Source organism: Lineus longissimus, chromosome 4 (assembly GCF_910592395.1).
Source record: "Lineus longissimus chromosome 4, tnLinLong1.2, whole genome shotgun sequence".
NCBI classification, from domain to species: Eukaryota; Metazoa; Nemertea; class Pilidiophora; order Heteronemertea; family Lineidae; genus Lineus; species Lineus longissimus.
In genome coordinates this window covers 8,090,790-8,104,427 of record NC_088311.1, presented here as the reverse complement: position 1 = coordinate 8,104,427, position 13,638 = coordinate 8,090,790, and the positions used below count along the sequence as shown (strand labels likewise).

Below are 13,638 nucleotides of genomic sequence, written 5' to 3'. Positions count from 1 at the left end.
CATACAGACGAATGAGGACAAGTCGTCTCTCAACAATGACCTCAGGGATGCTGTTATCTTCAAACCTTTTCTGATCAGGATTTTGAGTTTTGTCAAATAAGATTCACCACTGGTTGCTTGATCATGTTGATTACAATAAATCACTGCTTACAGTGTATACTTCACTATGTGCCTACTATGTTTTATTTTGACGACAGCGGTTATGGTTAACCATTTAGAATAGAAATTGATACCTCACGCTTGGTTTAGGGTGTTTTTATACCAAACATGACTCGGTTGGAGCCGTTATTTCGCCAAAAACCTCAGCTACCACCATTGACCAATTTGGTTGGAACTACCTGAGTGAGGCATACTTGAACACAACAAATGCCTCTGACAGTCACCTAACCTGACAAAACTTGAAAATGTGGAGCTTCCTTAACATGTTTGATGAGTTATCTTGTTAGTAACAACTCCCGCATTCTCATGATGAAGCCAATCCCATCATGATAATTGTCATGTTTGAGCACATTTCTCAGACTTCAGGAGATCAACTTGTGAATGCAAATCAGGCATGTCTGGGAGCTGTTGGTTTTTTCTCCAAAGCACTTTAAGAGCCTCAGCAGCCTTGAGGAGATGGATGTGATTGTACAGGGAGTAAAAGAACAATGTGCTGCCTCTGGATCTATTCAATATCATTTTAATGTTTTTAAGTGCCCCTACTACATGCTATATCAAGTTTGAAATTGATCTTTTTCTCATTTTTTAAAACATATTGAAATACAATGTACTTCATAATTTACATGAAGTACATGAATGTTTCTTGTTGGCAACTGAATCAATTTTTGTCTCATTTCACTTCTATTTGTATATTGAACAATGATGATGAATGGCAATTTAGATATCATAAATTATGTTGTGCACTCAGCTGTTGAAGTCTGTGGAATTGTTTTTTTATTGGGCGATAATGCCCTATATCAAATAAACTGCTGATGATATGTTGAGTAGGGCTTATTCATCGGGTTTATGCTGGATGAACCAAAGCTGGTGTCAAGTGCCCCGTGAACCTAAACTGTGATTCAAATTGAATGTGATGATATAAATCGCTCGTTTGCTGTGGTCATCGCAGGTATAATGTATCTGTGACAAGAATCAGTGTTTGCAGCGACCTTGGATCAAATTACGGTTTTCCCCGCAGATGGGAGATTTTGCATATCGCAGCATGATAAGTCAGGGTTGCTGCAACAAATCAAGCTCATTTGCACAGCATTTTGTCCTGGTATTAGACTACATGTAGATGATGAGGAATCGTGCCCTAGAGTTCTAAGGTGACAGGTCTGGAGGTCGTGTTAACTTCAAACGTCAGTCGTGACCAAATTGAAACTCTGGCACTGTGATGCCATGAAAAGGACACCAGGTTCCTGAATATACTATCGGTTTATTTTCATTTTTCCACTTAGCCTAAAACAATTTTTGTTTATGATTTTCTAAAACAATCTAAAAATGATTGAAAATTGTGATGTTAACTGAAAAAAATTTGAAAATTTTGATTCTTGATTCTGTTCTGCCTGCAGGCACAGCACGCTATTTCCATTTGAAAATTGGATTCAATTTAATCAGAGTGTCAGAATCGATAAATTTCTTTTGAATGATCAGTCAAAAGAAACAATGCCCAGAATGACTGCAAACGAACTCTGCTCAGCACAGAGAGGAACATTACATGCAAATTTAATTCTTTTGAATTTTGCATCAGTTAATTTTTCACGCCTTGGCTATGTTACACTTTTTTCTGATGATGATTGCATTAACTGACATCATAAAAAACTCCCTGCATAACATTTATTTTACTGACAAAATAGAAGAGCTGACTTTGCCTCAAACCGGTTCCATGACAAAGACAGTATTTTCTGTTGTTATGATTGCAGAAATGTATTTCATGCTGATTTTCATCTTTTGAACATTGTCTTTGGAAATAGCTGAATGGAAAACATAAACGATAAATTATGTCTTTGCCTGTTGTTGTGTGACTTACATGACTTTTTTGAAACACATTTCCAGACCATTTCTTTACCAATATAGCAACAGATTGACAAAACACAAAACCATAACAAAAAGTAAGCTAGGTATTTATTATTCCGCTGAAAATAATATTGGTATTTCTTTTGTTCATCTGGGAATATCTACCATTCACCTTATGACATTTATCCGCTTGACTCGGAACTGACATGCTTTTGTGATACTCTGCCTCCCAATCCAAATGATGGAAATCCCTAATTATCAGCATCATGCCAGTTCTTTCAATCTTGGAAGTCCATTTCCTCGTGCTGGGGCGGGAGAGGATGATTACAGAAGGGAAATGGGTTTTACATGCCAATTATTTCGCACATGACAGATCATGAGGGCTGTTCCTTCGTCCGATACAGGAAATCTCTTAATGACTTTGAACACGGTTGAGGCTGTCTTTTTGGTGAAAATTCATGAAAAATGCCAAAGAACTTTTTATTTGCAGAACTGAAGATTAGGAACATTGACATGACTGTGTTCTCAATCTCAATTCTTCTGATGCACGTATCGTTCAAGTTAAAATGTGTTTCTCAAAGGTTAACTACCCCTTCTGATAGGTAGCAGCAGGTGGGGTTTAATACTGGGGTAAACCCAAGACTCAAGAACCTGCATGAGTTTCAAGGTCATTGAGGAATTGCTGGAAATGGTGGAATAAGCCGTTGGAGTTTATTAATTTATCTATGGACTTGATGGCCAGTGGGTAATTTGACCAGAATGACGAAATTCATCTTTACGCTAATGCTCCCTACTTTGCTTTACAACTCATCCAATATTACCTCCAGATATAATCATACTTTGATTTGATGACAGACACTCAATTTCCCTTCAATACCATCAATACTCCAACTTAATAACATTATCATAGTCAGATCAAATACAATCATTGCATGCATCTAATTTTGTGTATGGAAAATTGTCTGATTATGAGATCAAATAGAGCTGTTATTTATATGAAAGCAATATCCTTTCACTGTGTGTGATTGATGTGACCTCAATATCATTGACTGAGGACATGTCTTAAGGGCGTAGTATCCTTGTATTTTGACTGATCAATCTGAGGTTCAAGCGTGAGCGACCTAATGTTAGGCTTATCGACACTGAATGAATATTTTGAAAGCTATTTCTGCTTTCATTAAAGCAACTGGCTATGTGCTGAGGGGCCCTGACCAGGCTAGGATTTGTTGATTCATTGTCCAAATCTCGGACAGTTCGTGCTCCTTTTGAAAGAACTTCAAATACCTATAATCATTATGTGCACTGTAGCTTTAATGAAATGTACTGTTCTAGAACCAATAGTGCTTGCCATGTTACAATGTGTCCAGGTGAGAATTGAACCCACACGCCACATGACAGGTTATCGATAGGCAGTCAAGCATGCTAACCACACGACCACCATCGAACCATATCCGTTAGTGAATGTAGTTAAATGATCGTGATCATCTTCAGAATATCGATTCATTAATTTACAGTTGGGGGTAGATTGTGGCTTTATACATATTATAAGGAAATGAAAAATTGTCATTAGTCCTTTGAAATAAATTTGAGTGGTATTTTGTGTTATTTGCATCAACATAGACTGAATGGATAAACATTAGCCAACAAAGGCAAAGCCCCTGTGATAATGAATCATTTCCTTTTTCAAGATCTTCAATATCATGTTTATCATTGTGTATTTTGATGCATTTTAGTATTAAGTTTTAACTGTCTGGTTCGTATTTATGTTGAGATGCCAAGTTCTATCGAAACCCACTTCCTCAGCTCGGGATTTTGACTTCATTGTAGTTCGACCCTCAAGGGTTTTGGTATCTCAACATAGACACTCCGCCGCGGGTTCAAATCCCTGTTAAACCGAGGCACCCTAACAACATATTCAGACACTTGAAACCTTTTAAACTTGACTAAATGGAATTGAAGCCTCATCAAACTCCCCGCTGCCAAATTGGCCTAATCTGATCAGTGATTTGTTCAGGCGGTGTCGTGTATGATGAGATCTCTAATACATGTTGGCTAGACCTGTTCTTAATGGTTGGAAGAATACCTTAGTTTTAAGATGTCAAAGTGGTGTGATGTTTTTGTAGTTTTGCCTGAGAAAGCTCATCAACAAGTCAAGCTGAAGGTTGCCTGTAATCAATGTTCTGACCCATTCCCTCTGCTCTGGTCATGTCTTAGATTTCCAATACGACCGGCATTAACCAATTGCCTTTCTTTACAATAATCCAAAAGTGGATGGAACCAGTGCAGTGCTGATCAGTTTAGGTAGTTAATAGCATGCCCCACTCTTTCTACCCCTCGAGTGCTGTTTCTTGACTTGTTTAACCCAACGCGCAGAGTGAGACATATGAACGCGAGCATTGAAAGCCAACCTTCTGAACCCGAAAGCCATGCATCTAATAAATGGCTGATAAGATGAGTCCAGGGAAACATCAATACTGATCTTGTTTGCTGAAGTAAATTGGTTCAACACAGTATCAGTAGTCATTAAGTGCCGTATTGGACAGAAAATAACGCCTGTGTAAACAGGACTTAATGGAATGAAGGAGATAAGCAATCGAATTGACAGATCGACCGCAGGCGATCCCTCCTCTCTAATCTCACACAAGATGTTCTTCAGTCACAGTCACACAGGGTTCAATCGTTATTCATTACATCTAAGAACAGAAGGTTTCATCTAATTTTTGGAATTCTAGAGAAACCTTATCCAACATTGCGTATGTCTTTTTGTTTCATTAACAACATTGTGACACATGTCATGCTTTGCTGAGCAAATTTGAAAACTTGTTTTGCTTGAACTTTCAGACATTGTGGGTGAGTGCCTTCTGGCAACAGCTAGGATATGATCATAGCCAGAGTAAAAAGGGTGCGGTGAAGAAGGAATGTTACAGATTGGCATGATGTACTCAAAGGAGCAATGCATATGCATTGCAGCACATGGCTCATCCTTGAGCTAAAAAAAAAGACAGATTCCATCAAAATTAATGTTGTAACGATAAAAGAAAAGGAAGAGAAGAGAAGATTACAAGAGAGGCCTAATCAGTGGAACACTATAAATATCGGTCTATGGTCTGATGAATGTCATGACAATCACCCGGGAGATTAACAAACCCATCTCCTCCATGATATTGATCTCCACATTGGTATGTAAGCTTAATATGCGCCCAGGCTTGCACTGTCAGCAAACACTTTCAGGCAACCAATATTAGGAGATTTGCTTTTGCGACTGGGGACTGCTGTCCCGATGGAGGAGTAAGATAAGAAAGGAAATGTGAAATGTTGTTCCCTCTATTCCCTCAGGATCCACCATCCTATTGCCACGAAATATGCATCGGTTATCTGATGTGTTCACATGCCAAAAGCCTGTCATATTTTTCATCGAAGAGTTCGCCTCGAGGCAAAATTATGATAAATGGTGTAGGTGAAATTATCTTTCACCTGTTTTGAAGCTTGATCAGCCCCTGGGAAATCAATACCCCAGCTTACCAAGAATTAGGCAGGCATTCCAACTTCCCAATTTTTTTAAAGGAGTCCAGGAGTGATGTAGGTCAGATTAAGTTAATAATGGGAATATGAATATTGCTGCGGTGAACACGACCCAGTCCCCTAACTGTGCATATCCGTCACCTGAAATCAACCAATTTCACTCCCTAGCTCCTCCCTATAGTCCCCTTTGATACCACTCCTGATTGATTTTAAGTTGCATCTAAATTGTTATCTGTTTGATTTTACACCATTCCTATCATTGCTTATCAACGATCAATCAGTATCAATGGATTTGCGTTCAATGCGGCATAATCTTTCAGCATCATTGCTAGATTTAACGGTATCTTGCGTACTATGGTGCTACTGTCACTCGTAATGACGATTATTTCAGTCACTCTGATCCACTGACTGCATGCAATGAGTGACTTTATCTGCTGTGTTTTCAGCCGCAAGGCAGTGGTTTTGCAATTTTTGTTCACCCTATCATGCGATAATCAGCATCTCTGCTTGGAAGCAGTTAACATTATTTAAAGTGAATTTGAGAATGAAATCACTACTGCCCATATCACTGATTATTTTGAACTGAACTGTTGTTGGAAAACATCTTTTTTCGATGTCTTCCGTTTGCGTTTACTTCTTTAGGGAGCTAATCCTGCCTGTCAGGTTTTCTCAGTTTCTTCTCCATTTCCATTCTCTCATGCAGTTGGTCCTGTTGGCACCATTTGGACAGATTTCATGCCTGAGAGCTTTGCGGAGTGGGCACTCCTGTTATCGTCCTCTTGTTACAAAGTCATTGGCCACTGTCTCCTATTCAGTACTTGCAACATAGTTCCACACTCCAGCATGGTTCCTCCTCGCAGGATCCAATGTCCACAAGATAAAGGTTTGCCTTGCCTCTAGCACAGTGTCTGACCGAAATAATTGCTGATGTGTCCATCATGCTAGCTTGTGGTCTTCATGAAGCCACAGTCACTTAGCAGTCAAAGCTAATGAGGACAAGAACCACTTACTGGTCCTCTCGCTGACTACTGTGTATTTTGGTCATTTATTTTGGTGGATAACAACATTTCTTGCCATTCTTCGAATAAAAAACTACTCAGGCAGTTTGCGGTACATAGTGAAAAACTGCATGGAAGTCATTTCCAGGATATGATGGCTGTTATGGTAATGTGATTAGAATGACCTTCTCCTTAAAAAGGCCAAGTCCCATGTCGATTTCATACCTGAAACGACTGGTAATGTATTGGAAAGTTAGCAGCATCCCAATATCATGGCTCAAGTGCCCCATTTGATCATTGCCATTTTCCAAACAGGCACTTCCACAGTCTACTACATGTATTTCTATTCTTCTATCCGTCGATCTTGTAGTATGTGTGCTATACAAATCAACAGCCTCATAATAAAGAAATCAACTGGCATAGCCGATTGGCAATCACTGGGGCGAAGTATTCTCAAGCTTAGGTTTAATTAATTGTAACCATGGTCGCCTATTCATGCGTAAACTGAAATTGGTACACCTCGGTTACGTTCATTGGTATTCAAAGCAGCAGATCATTCTATGAAAGGTTTAGGCCAATTGATTGTTGCCATAGCTGTGTGAGGTGCTGATAATGAAAGTGACTGCATTGAAGTCATTTTGACGTGGCTCGTAAGCAAACATTAAAAGAGATTAGCTTGGTAAGAGGAAGGGTGATTTACGCCGAGGAGGATGGCTATTCGGCAATGACTTTGCCGTGTTGGGGAACTAGGTCTTCTTTGAAAGACGGTCTCTCAAATGAGCAGCTGGTCATCAAATGATAGACTTAATAGATAATGGAACCATCGACAAATGTAACCGTCCACACCACTCTTAAGAATTTCATGAAAATAACAATAGATTATGTACAGATTTGTACATGACGAGTTTGAAGCTCAGAGTTCTTATTGCTTTAGGATTTCATGTTCAAGCCAAAATGGTAATGCCTGTGGTCAAGCCTTAGCCTCCCATGGTTTTCAGCGCCGATGTCAACTCTTCTTTTGCATATAGCTCTGATTCACACCATTATCGCTATTGGTCACCACCGGAAAATTGTGTTTTGTTACAAAAAAAGTACAGGATCTTAGAACTTAGGGTAGACGGAAATTACCTGTGGAACTATCCATCCAGACAAAAAAGGCTTCCATAGCTTCTATGGCTCGGGGCTTTTTAGTACCACACTGTCCAAGAAGACCATAGATAAGGAAGCCTCCTGTTCGGCCTAAGTGGTAATTTGCTATTTCCATTTACCGTGATTTGCTAATTCTAGGCGCAAATGATGTGTCCTGGTCGGACATGCCAACAGACAGCCATGGTCAGATCATTGTCCATGTTAAGAGATATCTTGTTGGTTACTTACCTATTGGGTTTTAATGAAAAGTGAGAATGATCATCAGTGTTTTGACACCACTATATTTTGGTCAGAGCCATGACCTTTGGCCAACTGCGATACATGTAGCATACATTGTGTCTAAACTTTGTACTCATCACCAGCTAAAAAGTCCTCGAAGCAGCACATCAGCAAATTTTTTGGCCACTTCATCAATGAAGCAGTTTGAAATTTACACATGCCATGCTCCCATTTTCACTACCTCTTTATGAAAGATACTAGAACATGTAGCAATATTCATATGTTTCAAATTGATGAATCACCAAAGTTTATTTTTTTGTCAACTAAAGCTTTGAAGAAAATGTGGAGTTTGATAAAGTACCCAAATGTGTTCTTGTTGGAGGGGCTAAGCTGTATCAGTGTTGTGACCTATTTCGTGATATCAAAATGGCTCTAGAATTGGGAATGTAACTGAGGAAATTGGAAAGCTAATACAAGTCTACCCTGTGATCTTTCGAAATTGCTCCATAAGGAATTAAGAATGCAACAAAGGATATTGGAAAGCTAATACAAGTTCATCCTGTGATCTTTTAGAATGGTTCCATTAGGAATTACATGTAGGAACATGATAGAAGAAGTTGTAAAGCAAATTACAAGTCCACCCTGACATTTTTCAGAATGGCTCCATCTGGAATTTGGAATTCGACAGAGGAAATTGGAAAGCTAATATCAGTCCATCCTGTGATCTTTTGGAATGGCTCAATTAGGATTGGGAAAGGGGAAATTGGAAGACATTCAAGTCAATCCTTTCACGCAATGCATTCATGAATCTCCTTAAAAAAATAAAAAACTATCCTGTTAAAAGATACATGCTGGTCACACTCCGAAGTGGCCGGTTTGTTCTTTCTCATTTTCTTTTCTGCGCGTAGTCGGCTTTCAATTTGCATTGATAAATGTTCAGCCGGCTCTCCCAGCCGAATTCCTGGGCTGCATACCAGATTGGCCGTTTTCCTGAAATGCTCTCCAGGGAGACTTGGTGTGCTCGCAAAATGAAATCTGTGATTTACTGTGTAAACAGTTATTGAATAAGTCCATTGACCTTTCTTAAAGATTGATACAACGTAATATGCGATTGCGCATCAGAAGATTGCAATCTTATCATCAGCTCTCTGAGGAGATACTGGATGTGTAATGTTTATTTTAAGCATGTGTGGTCCTGTTATGTGGCAGCACATCATGGGCCATATTGCATCATAAACTTTTCAATTTTACACTTTCGGGAAGTTTTTCTGCTCTCTTTTGCTTTGACAACAGTGGCAATGTAAGCTGTGCCACCTGATGAGCAGATATGGAACTAATCACTCAAAGTGACCAGCCCTCCGAATATTATAAGAACATGAAGAAGGTCGAGAATGATTGTGCTTACGCATGTAACGTCAGACAACTCTCTGTTCAGAATTATATTTTTTGAAGATCAAGCCCCAATGGCTTGTCGCCTCTGGATGCAGGACAGCATTGTAATTAGGAGATTGCCTTCACGTGAATGGACCGCGTCTAAGATGTGTTTTTGTTCCCTGTAATTTGTGATGAATTCTGGTCATGTCTTCAATCAGACAACAGCTCATGAATAGATTAGTGGCTAATGTTTATAGTTTCTGCTCCGGAGGATGTGTCAAAAGAATGTTGTTTACTAATCACAATGTAGATGAAGTACCTTGTATTTGGGGGATAAAGAAATCTAATAAGATTCACTGACATTGACTTAGAAAGTGACTTCTTCATGCAGACATGGTCAAAAGAACACCAATTTCCTGTTTCTTTTCTGAAAATGGCCATAGCTGAAGAGACTAATGAAGTTTAATTATAACCCTGTTATCGCTGTGCGCATTAAGATCTCTACTGCCAGTTATTTGCCATAATTGTAGCACTTTTCATCATTTTTGTGTACGACATATTGTACAGAAGGGTCACGAAGAGGTTGACAATGATTCCTTTGAATAGACATTTCTTATGTGATTTAGCCTTATGATTGCATCTTGATTCTTTCTTCTTTAGTCACCACACATCTTATCTCTCTGTGGTGACCATTTATGATATCCCTAATTCCATTTAATAGACATTACATTGCATCGATACATGGTTTACTTGAGTATCACGCCTCCCCCATGATTCCCATCTCCTCCAATCATTGTCGCCAACATCGCATGCGTCATGTCATTACTCTGACCGTCCATAATAGCCCATGTCTTCCTAATTGTGCTCGCTGGACTTGTAGAGCTTACCACGCCATGTCACTTTATCATCTTGAGCCAATTTGTTGCGAATAAATAGGATTGTCATGCCCTGTAAGTTGAAGATGTCACGGCAATGAACAGTATATGAGACAAATCCTTTGGGCCGTGTGTGAGGAAGAATACTGTTATTCTGTGGAATAAGCTTGCTTGAATCCCTCAGATTCCAAGCCATGTACTTCTATTCTATGCTCCGGGACATATTCCACCAAGTGTATCCATTTCACTTGAGCACAATAAGTCACCAATTCAGTTTCCCATCAGTTCACCCTGTATGAAAAAGCTGCTTAATATCTTTATTCAGTAGTATTCTGCCAAGTGTATCATTCCAATACGAGATAAAAAAATATGTCGCCAATTAACATTTCGATGGAAAAAAAAGTGTCTCATTTTGTATGTGAGGATATTCTATCGATTGTATCATTTCAATACAAGCTCTAAGAAGTCACCAATTCAGTTGCCTAGCTACACATACAAAAAAGCTTCTTTTCTTCGTAAATGAGGATGGCATTATGTATTGTTTTAATGCATGGAAAAATAAGTGAAAAAGAACACTTTGTTGGTCCCTCAAATTGTTATCTGGTTCTCCTTAACCTCATGAATGTTCTTGAGATGTCTGGGATACAGCTCAATACTGATTTCACTCTGTGGATACTCATCAGAAATAGAAGTACATCAATTTGTCAGTTAGACCCAATTAGCAGGGAATAAAGTCCTTTCATTTGTGTCTTCTAATGACAATCTATGGAGACAACTGATAGTGTGTTTTAGACTTAATGATGAGACTGAAAGATCATTAGTACACGGCAGCTACATGTATGCATTGGAAGATTGATGCGGTAATTTTGAGATTGCTGGCTTTGCCCACAATTCCCAAAATTCACTATCTTCTATAATTGACACCAAAACTTCAACCAATGCCATAGTAATACCTGAACATCAAACAGAACCACCATGGGTGATTGTCTTTCCTCTGGGGATGACATCCCCATGCATCAAAATAATCTTCCGCTGATGAGCATATTCTGGCAGCGTTATTGTCAATTTCTCATGAAAGCCGTCACGAAATGTCATTCGTTTGATTGTGTGCACCGAACCAAAAAGACATGAGGTAAATTCTCGGAGATATTGTCTCTGCTCACATCATAAACAACAAAGCATTGCATATAAATGGATCAAGGTGTCATGAATAAATGGCAGGATTTTTTTTTGTGATCCCATTTGCTCTTTATCATGCTGTTGGATTTTTCCTTGCCTCCGCTACATTTTTTCCTGACTTGATGCTTTTTGACCATTAGGGTTGTAAATCAAGGGATTTTGGTTTATTGCTTTATGTTCTCTAACTTCTTTTTGACCATTATTTTTTATTTTGATATCTCCAATGTCCGCTGACAGAATGGCTGAGCGAAAGAAAGTTATTGGCAAATCGCACAACGAAATAGAATGAAAGTTGGTCATGACCCTGCTTAATATCAACTGTAGAAGTCCAATTTGTCTAATGACATAATTTCCTAATAATCAGTGAAACCCTTTCGCTGTGGGCATAGCATGTCATTTCATGTCCATATCACCTGCCGTGACGTGCAGTTTATGTCATGCCATACTTTGATTATAATTTATCAGCACTTGACCACAGCCTCTCTAAACATGCCATACCCACTTGGGAAACATTAGTTCGATCCAAATACTATAGATGGCGATACTTGAATACATTTTCCCTGTTCAGATAAAAGTAAGCACTGTTCAGCACTACTACACACTGCTCTTCCCGGGGTAACGCAAGTCAAAAAGTGTTCATCTCTCATCCAGGATGATTTTTGTGAAAAAAAGGAAACGGACTGCTCGAATCATGAAGAACGCGAAATGAGGCTGGATATTGGTAACTACTATAAAGTAGCATCAGATCTCTTTCTAAGCAGCGATGATCATGGTAGTCCTGTCCATTGATGATTGAAGTGTAGATAATGGCATAATGATACAAAGAACGACTCCAAATTGCCCTAAGCAAGACATGAAACTGAATAGATCCAGTATGAGGAGCCAATGACATGGTGCTCATCTGAGACGATACTCGGTAAAAAGCAACTCAATCATCAGATTGCCACAGAGAAGTTGTCCTTTTTCATCCTGATTTAGCCATCTTGGCTTTATCCGCAAGACAAAAAAGAGCAGGCACTGGTGTCACATGGTCTATCAGATCAGTTTCTTGAAAGATCTTGGAGCTGCATGTCTCACCTTATCCTAGAAAGAGATTTGAAATTGACCACATGGACATTTGAGGGTTTTTTTTACATCTTTACCAGGATTTTAAGTGTGAAGTGTCAATGAATCCTAGCTCTGCCTCTGCGGCCTCCTTTAATTGTCAAGTGTGGTCCTGCTATTATTTTTGGCCTGCTGTGAGATGGCTTCAAGCCTTGTATCAAATACAAATTTATCCCAGCTCCTTTAATACCATATTGTCAAAGTGATCAAAAAGGCATGAAATGTCAAACTTTCATGATGGATTGTACAAATGGGAGACAGCAGCTGGCATGCAGAATCAGATTAGAGATTTCAATTGCTGGAAAGCTTTGACTGCCTTGTGAAGGAATTAGTTTACATGTGTGTTTGTTCATTTTCTGGTTTCAGTTGGCAGCTCTGTTGAAAATTTAGTGGTGTCGAAAAGTAGCAAGATAGTGATGGTTGTGTTCAGAAGCAGCAAGATCGTGCTTAACTTGATTACCATCTTGGTAGAATGAACTGTTTCGTGATGGAGTGAGGGGGGTCTGTCTAGTGTCTTAAGTTGTCAATGATTATTACATCTTGCATTATAGCTTGTTGAGCCGCTACACCCAGCCTTATTCCCATTTCCATGCCATCATGATCAAAATAGCATTACATTCTGATACAGCAAGAACCAAGAGAATTTCATTAAGACATTAATCATAATTTCGTCTAGAGCCTGATCCTCTTTGGAATAGAATGACATCTTTTCATAAGAAATGCTGAGCCATTTGGAATGATTGCCAAAGAAATTGCTAAGTGGAAGCTGTTGGAATCAATATGGTAGTTTATTATACAATACTATATTTCAAATCCGGTCTCATGATAAATCCAGGGATTTTCTCATTGGAAGTCGTAGGATTTCAATAAAGATAGTCCGGCATGTATATCTGGGAATTTTAGGCTGAACTTCTTAAGAAGGGAAATGAATAATTAAGTTGTATTTCGTATTAATGACCCAGTTTCTGAGAATACCTTGGGACAATCTTAGAACAGAAAAGAGAATGATTGAGTAAGTGAATGGTGTTGCGAATATCTTGGTCTTTAGGCTGCTTCGTGAATGCAGAAATTTTGGATGATTTCCGGAATAACTCGGCTCCAAATCTGAAGTGCTCTCCCTACACTGTGGTTCATGGGCTGCTCATACATGACCACTTCCATAGACCTTCAATCAGTCTGAGGCTGCAAAAACTCAATAACATCTGCAATGGTCCATTACC

The 13,638-nt window shown here is 39.0% G+C and overlaps 1 protein-coding gene across 6 annotated transcripts in view; it reads left to right on the top strand.

The window, feature by feature from the left end:
- LOC135486151 (3',5'-cyclic-AMP phosphodiesterase 4C-like) overlaps positions 1–13,638 on the top strand; it is a 249,309-nt gene that overhangs the window by 95,339 nt on the left and 140,332 nt on the right. The gene's annotated exons all lie outside the window — the stretch shown is intronic.